General features: G+C 38.5%; 1 pseudogene; it reads left to right on the top strand.

Moving 5' to 3' along the window:
• Nucleotides 1-2,976: 2,976 nt before the first annotated feature.
• On the top strand, nucleotides 2,977-3,094 carry LOC116598044 (annotated as a pseudogene).
• The last annotated feature ends 7,676 nt before the right edge of the window (nucleotides 3,095-10,770 follow it).

The raw sequence follows: 10,770 nt of genomic DNA, 5'->3' as shown, positions 1-10,770 counted from the left end.
TGAGTAGAAGTTACCCTTTCGTAACGGACATTTATATTAATAAGGGAAATCTCCACTTGTAAGGATGTTCCTGTCCCTGTACCGGGAAAGGGGGGAGGATATCTCAATCTCTAGAAACTCTTATCAGTGGAGAGGGCAACAACTTAAATCTGTGCAACAACCTTACCCTTGCTTGTTGTGTTATTCCCAGTAACCTTCCATGGTGGACTCCCCGTCCGCGATAAACTCTGTCTTTAGCTGAAGATGATAAACTTAAGGTGACGGCTTCAGCCATTATGGAGACTTAGTCCGTTTTCCTAGGTCTATCTCATGTATACAGGAGACAGGCATGTTACTACACTTCCATTTGTTTTTCTCCTGTTGATCTCATATCAATTTATTAGACCAGTCAAGGAAACTAAAAGGAAAGAAGAGGAAACTTCTCTGCGCCTATTTTGGTGACCCAGACGGGACCTTTGTAGCATGGATACTGCTCACCCTAGAGCCATGGCAGCTGAGAAATCTTGGGGCATCTGACAAAAAGCTAGCAGAAGGAAAGAATTCTCACCCTATCAGTCCTGGATCTCTGCCCGCAAAGTCTAATGGGAGCAAAAGGGATTTAGTTCGTATCTTCGTCTAAATTTATGTTAGCAGGAAAAAATGTTTGGGTGAACTAGTTCATTAGGTGTAGTGGCTTTGGTAAAAAATCTGTATTGGGTACTTTTGTTTCCTATTAATCCCTTTCCTCCCAGAGACAGTCGTTGTTTTCTTTTTGTCTCTTTCATCTTGTTCTGTCTCAACAACTTGGTTTTGCGACCAGGGAGAATATTCTCCTTAGTCTCTGTCAGCCGGAGGGTGCACGTATGGCTATGCTTCTGTGGATCGAATAAGCAGAGTCCTCTCTGTCCAGCTCTGCCAGCAATCAGGGGAATTTGTCATAGGGGTCTTGGTCCATATGGCGCTTTAATCATCTCAACCTTCACTGCCTTGTTAGAGCTAGAAAAGTCCCAGTCTATTAACACCCATTCAGTGCCATAGATTAACAGGTCTGTAACTGGAGGCATCTCATGTTCTCATGGGAAGCCAGAGATACTGGCTTACACTTACTTACACCGTACCATTCTTACCGTCTATAAAGGAAGACCTTTGCTTTCTTTTTTTTTTTTTTTTTAAGATTTTATTTATTTATTTGACAGACAGAGAGCACAAGTAGGCAGAGAGGCAGGCAGAGAGAGAGGAGGAAGCAGGCTCCCCGCTGAGCAGAGAGCCCGATGCGGGGCTCGATCCCAGGACCCTGAGATCATAACCTGCGCCGAAGGCAGAGGCTTTAACCCACTGAGCCAGCCAGGCGCCCCAAGACCTTTGCTTTCTTAGGCTGACTCTGAGAGTGAAGTTTCTGGATCTTGTGAGGCCTACAACTTTGCATTTTCCTTTGGAGACGCCTCTTGCATCTTTGGGATGCCATAAAAAGGCTCATTGGTTTGACTCGGTATTGAGATTAAAATAAGATCCAATTTGTCAATGGCCAGATGATGGATCCTTTGAACTGGACAAACTTTGATAATTTGAAATTTTCCCTTCCTTCCTTCCTTCCTTCGCTCCTTCTCCTCTCTTCTCCTCCACCTCTCCTTCCTTCTCCTTTTTTCCTCCTCCTTCTCTAGAGCCCTAGTCCTAAGCAATTGTCTTATTGGTACCTATAGAAAGACCAAATTAAAAAAGTAGGTAAGAATTCTCACCCTATCAGCCACACAGGCACCTGGGTGGCTCAGTCAGTTGAGTGTCTGACCCTTGATATTGGCTCAGGTCATGATCTTGGGGTAAAGCCCTGCATCAGGCTCTGCACTCAGGATGAAGTCTGCTTGTACCTCTCCCTCTGCTCCTCTCCTGGATCATGCTCTCTCTCTCTCTCTCAAATAAATAAATAAATAATAAAATCTTTAAAAAGAAAAGTGGACATAGAGAAGTGTAATGGCTGGTTTTAGTGACTCTCTTGAGGAGAAAAAAGAATAGGAATTAGACTTAAGACAAAAATCAGTATCCACATCCAATGTGAATTCCCCTTCTCAAAATCTACCCCATCTATCTATTTAAGCTTCCTCTTTACTGCAAGATTTTACAGGGAGCACTCAGCCTAATATCTAGGCAGAAAGTATACAGGTTACACATGTAAATGCTGAAAGCCAGAGAGTGAATTTAGTAGAAACACCTTAGATGTGTGGTAGGGCTCACTTTGCTGCCCTTTACAATACTTCCTGTAAGCAGGGCTGTGTAATCAGGCTCTGCCAGTTTCAGACTTTACTATGCATATACTTTAAGGATGTATATTAGACTTCCATCACAAAGAATTCATGTTCCCTGGACAGCAGAAGGTTTTTAATTTTTTAAAATTAACTTATTTTTAATTTTTATTTATTTATTTAGGATTTTGTTTATTTATTTGACAGAGAGAGAAAGGAAGGAGCAGAGTCCTTGCTGAGTAGTCCGCCGCCCCCCCAATGTGGGATTCGATCTTGGACCCCAGGATCGTGACCTAAGCCAAAGGCAGATGCTCAAAATGACTGTTTTCCTTTACTTATTTGAGAAAGAGAGTGAGAGAGAAAGAGAGCACGAGTTGGAGGACGGGAAGGGGCAGAGGGAGAGGCAGAAGCAGACTACTCACTAAGTAGGGAGCCCTATGAGGAGCTCAATCCCAGGACCCTGGGGCCCTGAACTGAGCTGAAAGCAGATGCTTAACCATCTAAACAATGCAGGCAACCTGCAACAGATCTTTTAAATGATAAATGTCTTTAACTTTCTCTTTCAGAAGATCCTGCTAAATGTACAGATAAATTAGAATGATTAGTGGCCATTGACAACGCCCCTCAGAGAGGAAAGAGATGACCAAAATTGTTCCTAGGCTCTCCTATGAATTATCAGCTGAAGACATGTTCAGGGGCTGATAGAAGCGAAGTTTGAACTGTACACACAGGAAGAAGGCTTTGTTGAAACACTTTACCCAGCTTTGCGCAGTGGCAGTATCGTAGCCAATGAGCTTTATCCGAGGCGCGATTATTGCTAATTGAAACACTTTACCCAAACTTTACAAAGACACAAATCTTTTGATCTCTATCTTAGATATCTCCCTGCTATAGAGAAGCGAGTGTATTTGGAAAGGTGGGTAGTTCCTTGATAGTCTAGCTGCAACCCAGTTATTCCGTAACAGACTGTAACCCATAACAGTCTTTGTCTTAGAAATCTCTTACAAAACCAAAAATGTAGCTCTAGAAGCCACCCAAAATTCACCTATCCTTAGCAATCCCCAAATCTCCACCATTGATCTCAAAGTGCTTGTAGATATCAAAGAAGATCAGCATGTTGGAAACAGAATTGTCTTGTACTTAAAGAAAGAAAAAAATACATAAATAGTAATTATCCTAGACCTCTGAGAATAGTCAAATATGATCCCAAACTCCATCTTGGAGAAAACTTGAATTGCTTTTGTGATGTAGATTGTCTCTGTCTTCTCTAGGACATAAGAACCATTCTTTGAAATGCAAACTTTAGAAGGAGGTATTTCTCATCAAAAGAAAAAAAAAAAAAGTAAAAAGTATGGGAGCAGGAGGTATTTGGAAGTTGGACTAATAAAAAGTGTCTTCTTAAGTGTCTTCTCCACAAGAATTAGCAGAAAAACTATCTGAGCAGGTGAACTTAACTTTTCCAACTGCCAAAACAAAATTTATATCCAGTTTTTCTTCCTAAACCAGGGAGTTTTGTGTTATGCCTGACTAGTGGCTCAAATTTTAAGGCAATGGCTATGAGATTGCTGTGTCTGTTTTTAGGTTTATGTGTGTCTACATATGTATATTGTAGATAAAATGATATTTTTCTACTTCTAGATGGTATTGCCAAAATTAATTTGTAAAGAGCTCTGTTTACTTGGCTTTAAATTAAGTGCTTACAAATTAAGTATTTCTAAAGTTCTCAGAAATTAGAATAAAAACTAACCCAAATGCTTTATGGGTCACATGACCTGGAAAAAATACTCAGTATTAAAACTAGTTTAAGTTCATTGGTTTAGTTAAAATAGACATGTCTTTAGAGTTATCAAGATCGAATATAATGCAGACATACAACTTTTATCTTGCCTAGGTTTACTAGTCAAATAAATTCATGTTTTGTATCTGTGTTACAGAAAATTGTCAGCAAAAAAAATAGCCAGGGATGATGGCTGATTTTGTCTTGAAATTCTCATGGGTAGTCTAAACATAATTGTTGGGTAGAAGTGACTTAGAGAGATGTAAGTGGGATAAGAGGTTTTAGGTGAACTTTTTAGCTATAATTATATTTTATGGTATGTGTACTTAAAAATAGTTGCCAAAGTCTTTTTGGTAACTTGAACCTTTAGAGTTTTGCTAAGCAAAATTAGGTGATGAGAATTCATTCAATATCTATATCATTTTCAAATAAGAAAAAGAGTAAAACATTGATTACTGAATATTGGTTTATCTACTTCTGGCATTTGGACTACAGAGTAACTAAAGATAAATTTGATTCTGTTAGTAACATGTCTTGTGCCTTTTTATTTTTTTTTAAGGTTTTTTATGTATTTATTTGACAGAGAGAGAGTACAAGTAAACAGGGTGGTAGGCAAAGGGAGAGAGAGAAGCAGGGAGCAGGGAGCTGCTGAGCAGGGAGCCTGATGCATGGCTCAATCCCAGGACCCGGGAATCATGACTTGAGCAGAAGGCAGCTGCTTAACCAACTGAGCCACTCAGGCGCCCTATGTCTTGTGCTTTATTGAAAGATTGTACTACGAAGTAGCACATGCTTCTAGAAATTATAAAATGGGGCGCACCTGGGTGGCTCAGTGGGTTAAAGCCTCTGCCTTCGGCTCAGGTCATGATCCCAGGGTCCTGGGATTGAGCCCCACATTGGGCTCTCTGCTCAGTGGGGAGCCTGCTTCCCCCTCCCACCCTCTGCCTGCCTCTGTGCCTGCTTTTGATCTCTGTCTGTCAAATAATAAATAAAATCTTAAAAAAGAAAGAAATTATAAAATGTATTTATAAATTTTCCAATCTAAGGAATACTGGTGTATCAGACTGTTCAAAATAGCTTAATTTTTAATTTTCACTAAAAATTAAAATTTCTAAGGACTAAGAATTTTAATTAATATTTGTAACAAAAACTACTACGAATGATAATGGAAATATCTCCATATGCAAGGAAAGTATGATATATGTTTTTAAAAGAAAGTGTAAGGGATGGAAATACATTTTTGTTGGAGGAAAAAAAAAAAGGAAATTTGTACCAAAGTAAAACTGGTTATTTCAAAATGAGGAAAAATGTATGACAAAATCTGAAGGTTGTAGAAGGTTTGTGGAAAGGAATCCTTAAATTTTTTTTTAAAGTATTTATTTATTTATTTAGGGGAGAGAGGGAGAAAGAGAGCGAGAGTGAGAGCGAGAGGGAGCACGAGCAGAGTGAGGGGCCCAGCAGAAGCAGACTCCATGCTGAGCAGGGAGACTGACGTGGGACTTGATCCCAGGACTCTGGGATCGTGACCTGAGCTGAATGCAGGTGCTTAACTGAGCCACACAGGCCCCCAGAAAGGAATCTTTAAAAAGGGAATTTTATGAGTATTTGAGACTGAATACTATTGAAATGAATTTAATTGAATAAATGAATTTTAATATCAAAAGTAAGCTGGTGTAGAATTAGAATTTGGTTTTCTTTCTGTTAAAAGGATAATTTATCTTGAACTATTAGTATGCTCTTGATAAGAGAGTGAGAGTGTAAAATGTTTTTCTTTGCCTTTTAAAATAATCTGCCTAGAAAGCGAAGATTTTGTACTATATCAAATAATTCCTTCTGCTCCATGTTATCTCTATCATCACATCTTTGATTACTTAAGTAAACCTACTCCTCTCATTATTAAAAGAACTAAGTTTTGTTCATAACTGTGTAACCTTCTATATTTGCCCATGAAATCTTTGTCATTTTGGTTAAATAGTAAGTATTCTTTCATAGTGACCCATGATCCTATGTAGTCATGAGAACAAAGCCCTTTGATATTCTCCATGAAGTCTTTTTGCTCTGGAAGAAATTTTGGGGTAGTCCAAAAGGTCCCTGGAAAATATTAAAATATTTGTTGAACTAATTAGGTTTATTTGGCATTTTAAGTTCTATTGAAAGCATTGTCACAAGTGATGCTAAACCGTCTTAGATTGTATCTGTACAGATAATATGCTATTAGTAAATTAATCATTAATAACATTAGTATGTTTTAATATAACTGTTATTAATATAAGCATTCTAGAAATAATATGAAATTCCTAAAAATCTAATATATCCTGGCATAGTGTTATCACTTGTAATTCTAATTATCTTGGAGTTGTGTGTCACAGAAATAACCAAATTTTCTTGTCAACTGCATTGTAATGAATTCTCATCAGTTTATTTTATTTTATGTTATTTTATCTTGAAGATTTTATTTATTTATTTGACATAGAGAGAGATCACAAGTAGGCAGAGCAGCAGGCAGAGAGAGGAGGAAGCAGGTTTCCCACTGAGCAGAGAGCCTGATTCAGGGCTCAAACCCAGGACCTGAGTCAAAGGCAGAGGCTTAACCCACTGAGCCACCCAGGCGCCCTCATCAGTTTTTTTTTAAAGAGAAAGAGAAAGAGAGTGCGTGCACACATGCATGTTAGTGGGGAGAGGAGCAGAGGGAGAGAATTCCCCCTTCCCAGCAGACTCCCTCTGAACTCAGAGCTTGAGCTCCATCCCATGACCCATGAGATTATTACTGGAGCCAAAGCCAAGAGCCAGATGCTCAACTGATGGAGCCACCCAGGCACCCCGCCCTCATCAAATTTTTAACTATGGCCATTTTTTAACTCTTTGTCACTTACACAGAATTACTGTTTTACTCTGATGCTTTTGCAAAGTTGTTTGCTAAAGTGCTTCCTCTTCAAGGAGACTCCTGGAAAGTATTCTAGAATATAGGTTTCTGATAACTTGAAGATTATAAAACTGGACTGGGAAAAAAAAAATGTCCAGAACTAATAGAAGAAGTAGATTCAAGCAGTACAAAATTAGTAACACGGGACTGAATGAACTGATGAGAATGATTATAATTTTTGTGACTTTTTTTGTTTTGAAGATTTTTATTTATTTGAGATAGAGAGAGAGCTAGCAAGAGAGAGCAAAAGCAGGGGGAGGGGTAGAGGGAGAAGGGGGCTCCCCACTGAGCAAGGAGCCAGATGTGGAGCTCCATCCCAGGAGTCCCAGATCATGACCTGAGCCGAAGGCAGTGCTTAACCCACTAAGACACCCAGGTGTCCCAATTTTGAAATTTTCTTCCATCTTTTGACTTGGAATCACTGCCCATTTTCCTGAAGCCCTGAACACTGAAGATGGATGATTTGATATAAACTTTCAAGAAAGCACCATAATAGTTAGGTTTAGACAATCTTCTCTGTGCCTGTTGCCCAGAAAAGTTTACTGGTACACCCAAATGACATCACCAGAGACATTCAAACTGCAAACCAGCACAGTCCATCAGATTGCCACTGCCTGCTCTCACCCCATCTGAAGATGCTTCCAGACTGACATCTGGAAATCTCAATTGCTGGCTCTCAGGACTCAGATGCTGAGTTTGTAATTTGCTCTGACCTTTAACCTTTGGTTTTCTTTGTCTCCATAGAAATGCTTCTTATTAAATACCTGGTTGCTTGCTTACAGAATATTGGCCTAATTGAGATCCCACCTGCATTACCTGCCTCCCAAAATGAGATACAACTATTTAACTGAACTTACCTATTCTCAAGACTGAGACTGGTTCAGTGAGCTGTGGAACAGTCTATCAACTTAGCTTAGAGACTGTGAAACTTCTTATTTGAAGTTTCAAAGGTGGGACTGACGGGGAATAGATTTTGCACCCCCAAACATAACTCATTGGTATATTGATTAATTTAAGCTTATTTAAGGTTATTATTTCTTTTTAAAGCAACAGACATAAAAGAAGTTCTAAAAACTGAGTAGAAGTTACCCTTTTGTAAGAGATTTACATCTTTAAAGGAAATCTGCATTTGCAAGGATGTCTTCTTCAGTATACCAGGAAGAGTGAGATAACTCAATCTCTAGAAATTATTTTTTATTACATTTTTAAATGCCACTATATCTAACAGTGTTATTTTACTTTCAGATGTACAATATAGTTCTAGAAACTCTTACCAGTGGAGAAGGCAATGATTTAAATCTGCATAATAACCTTACCTTTGTTTGCTGTGCTTTTCGCGGTAACCTCCCATAAAGGACTCCCCATCCCCAACATCCGCTTTTATCTTTAGCTGAAGATGGGATTTAAGGTGATGACTTCTGCTCAACATTTGAAATGCTAAACATTTCAAGGACTTACTCAGTCTTCCTAGGTCTCTGCCATATACACAGGAGGTAGACATGGTATTAAACTTCTGTTTGTTTTACTTCTCTTGTTCTATCTCACATGAATTTAATTTTCAACCAGCCAAAGAACCTAGAAGGGAGGAAAGAAAAACTTTTCTGCCCCTGCAACATCTTCTGCCAAAATGTGAGCATCTTTTTAGGGTCAATAAAACTTTGGGAAAAACTCACAAGAGATGGACACTCTGAAAACTGGGAAAAAAATACTGCATCTAACCCAAAATCTCATCTACAAAAAATTTAGAAACAAAAGCTTAAAAATAATGTTTTTTGTGTGTTTTTTTTTTAATTTACTTATTTATTTATTTGAGAGAGAGCACAAGCAGGTGGGGCAGGGGGCAGAGAGAGGAGAAGTATACTTCCTACTGAGTAGGGAGCCCACGTGGCACTCCATCCCAGGACTCCAAGATCATGACTTGAGCTGAAGGTAGACCTTAACCACTAAGCCACCCAGGCATGCCCCAAATAATGTTTTTTTGTGAATTTATTTTATTTTTGAAGTCCAAGAAGGTATTATCAGTATTACAGTGATAATTTTACTTTTTTTCCCAGTGGAGAAACTTATCAGAATCTTTTATACCTTTTCTCAGTTCAGTGATTATTATTTTTATTTGTGTAACAAGTGAAAGTTAAATTACTTTCCACCTTGATAGCAATTTGAGATGTTTCTTCTGCATGAGTGGTTAAAAATGACTAACCTTTTGAGATCTTTTTTTTTTTTAAATAAAAACATCATTTGTTGTCATTTTCAAGGAAAGAGACTTAAACAGATGGGGAAAATATCCATATCTTTTAATGCAGCTCAACAAAGTAGGGTAAATCATCCAGATAATATTGTTTATGATCAGACATGTTATGTCCCATCATCTTCAGTGTGAGGTGATCGGAACAACAGATGCAACAGACGTAAAGGCATGTTTCTCCTCTCTAGAGCACAGCCAAGCAGGCGATGAAAAGGCCACTTAGTACTCTTTTATTTCTCTAGGGTGCAAATGCTTCTGCATGCCAAAATAAAATAAAATAAAAAGTTTCATACTAAAAAAAAAAAAAAAGTTTCATACTGAAAATCAAATAAAGAGCTTCAGTGCTCACAACAATTGGCACATTCTAGAAATCTTCTACTGTGCTAGCCTTGGCACGCTGCATTTACCGTGAGCTCGACTAAATAACCCGCTCACCTCCCAGTTACATTTTCTGCCTTCTGCCTTTGAGTTTGCTGAGAAGTGTCATCCTATAGATGAAGCCAACAAAAAAATTAAAGAGATTCCTCCATGACCAGACTTTCTTGTTTTAAGTATTGCACAGCAAAAAGCTTTACTAGCTATTTCAGTGCTTTGTGAGGAAAAAAAAATACACTCTGAAAAATTGTTGTGTTATAACTAAGAGTGTTTCTTAAGAAGTGTTTTTAAAAGGAGAACATGGAGGCATCGAGAAGTTCTGTGATTTCTCCAAATTGCACTGCTCATTGAAAGTAAGACAGAGATCTTTTGATTTCCAAACTCATGCTTTTACCTACTCCTGTGTCTTCCTTAGCAGCCATATAAACTGTGCCAAAATGAGTTCCCGTTGCAATGAACTCTTCATCTTGGCTGGCCTCTGCAGGAATTTCAGCCACCTCTTTTCTTGCTTTCTCTGACTTCCCAACCTAGTACAAATATACACTACATATTTGATAGGCTTAGAGCATAAAGTGCTACTATTTTTAAACTATTATTTTATTTCAAGGATTTGCTGTGGTCTAAAATAAAATTAGCCACATAACGAATGTTTACAGGAATTTACAGTATGCAGGAGAAGCACTACCACTATTGCCAAGTAGACTTAAGATGAAGCCCTAAGGGAAATTCTACATGTCACAAACCAGATAACAACGAGAGCAAAGCAACAATGTGGCAGTATCTTCTCACTGAGACAGATTTTCACTGGCAGCTACACAGACTACCTGTTTACTGGACTTGTACTCAGACTTCTACTTGGTCAGGGTTTTGTTAGTAAATATTGTTTGGGGAGAAAAAAAAACTGTGAAAGACTTAAGTCACCTAATCCTGGTTACTATCTTCTGAAAAGCTAACACTGTTATCCCTACAGGTGCATTTGGTAAGCCCTTACTGTATGCAGAACACTGTTGTGGGAGTGAAGGAATAATAGCATTTGAGAAAGACATACTCTTTTTCTTCCTCAAGGAGTTTTCAGCACACTTAATCAGGAACAGGTGCCCATAGCCAGTATGGGATTCCTACAGAAGAAACTAGTCCAACCAATAGTGATTTGGGGCACTCTTGTGACAAATTTATATTCTCAAACAGTTGAGGGGAAAACCACCCTGAGGATTTGCAATGATTTACTGAAAAG

This window comes from Mustela erminea, chromosome 8, assembly GCF_009829155.1.
Source record: "Mustela erminea isolate mMusErm1 chromosome 8, mMusErm1.Pri, whole genome shotgun sequence".
NCBI classification, from domain to species: domain Eukaryota; kingdom Metazoa; phylum Chordata; class Mammalia; order Carnivora; family Mustelidae; genus Mustela; species Mustela erminea.
This window is presented reverse-complemented; position numbering and strand designations above follow the sequence as displayed.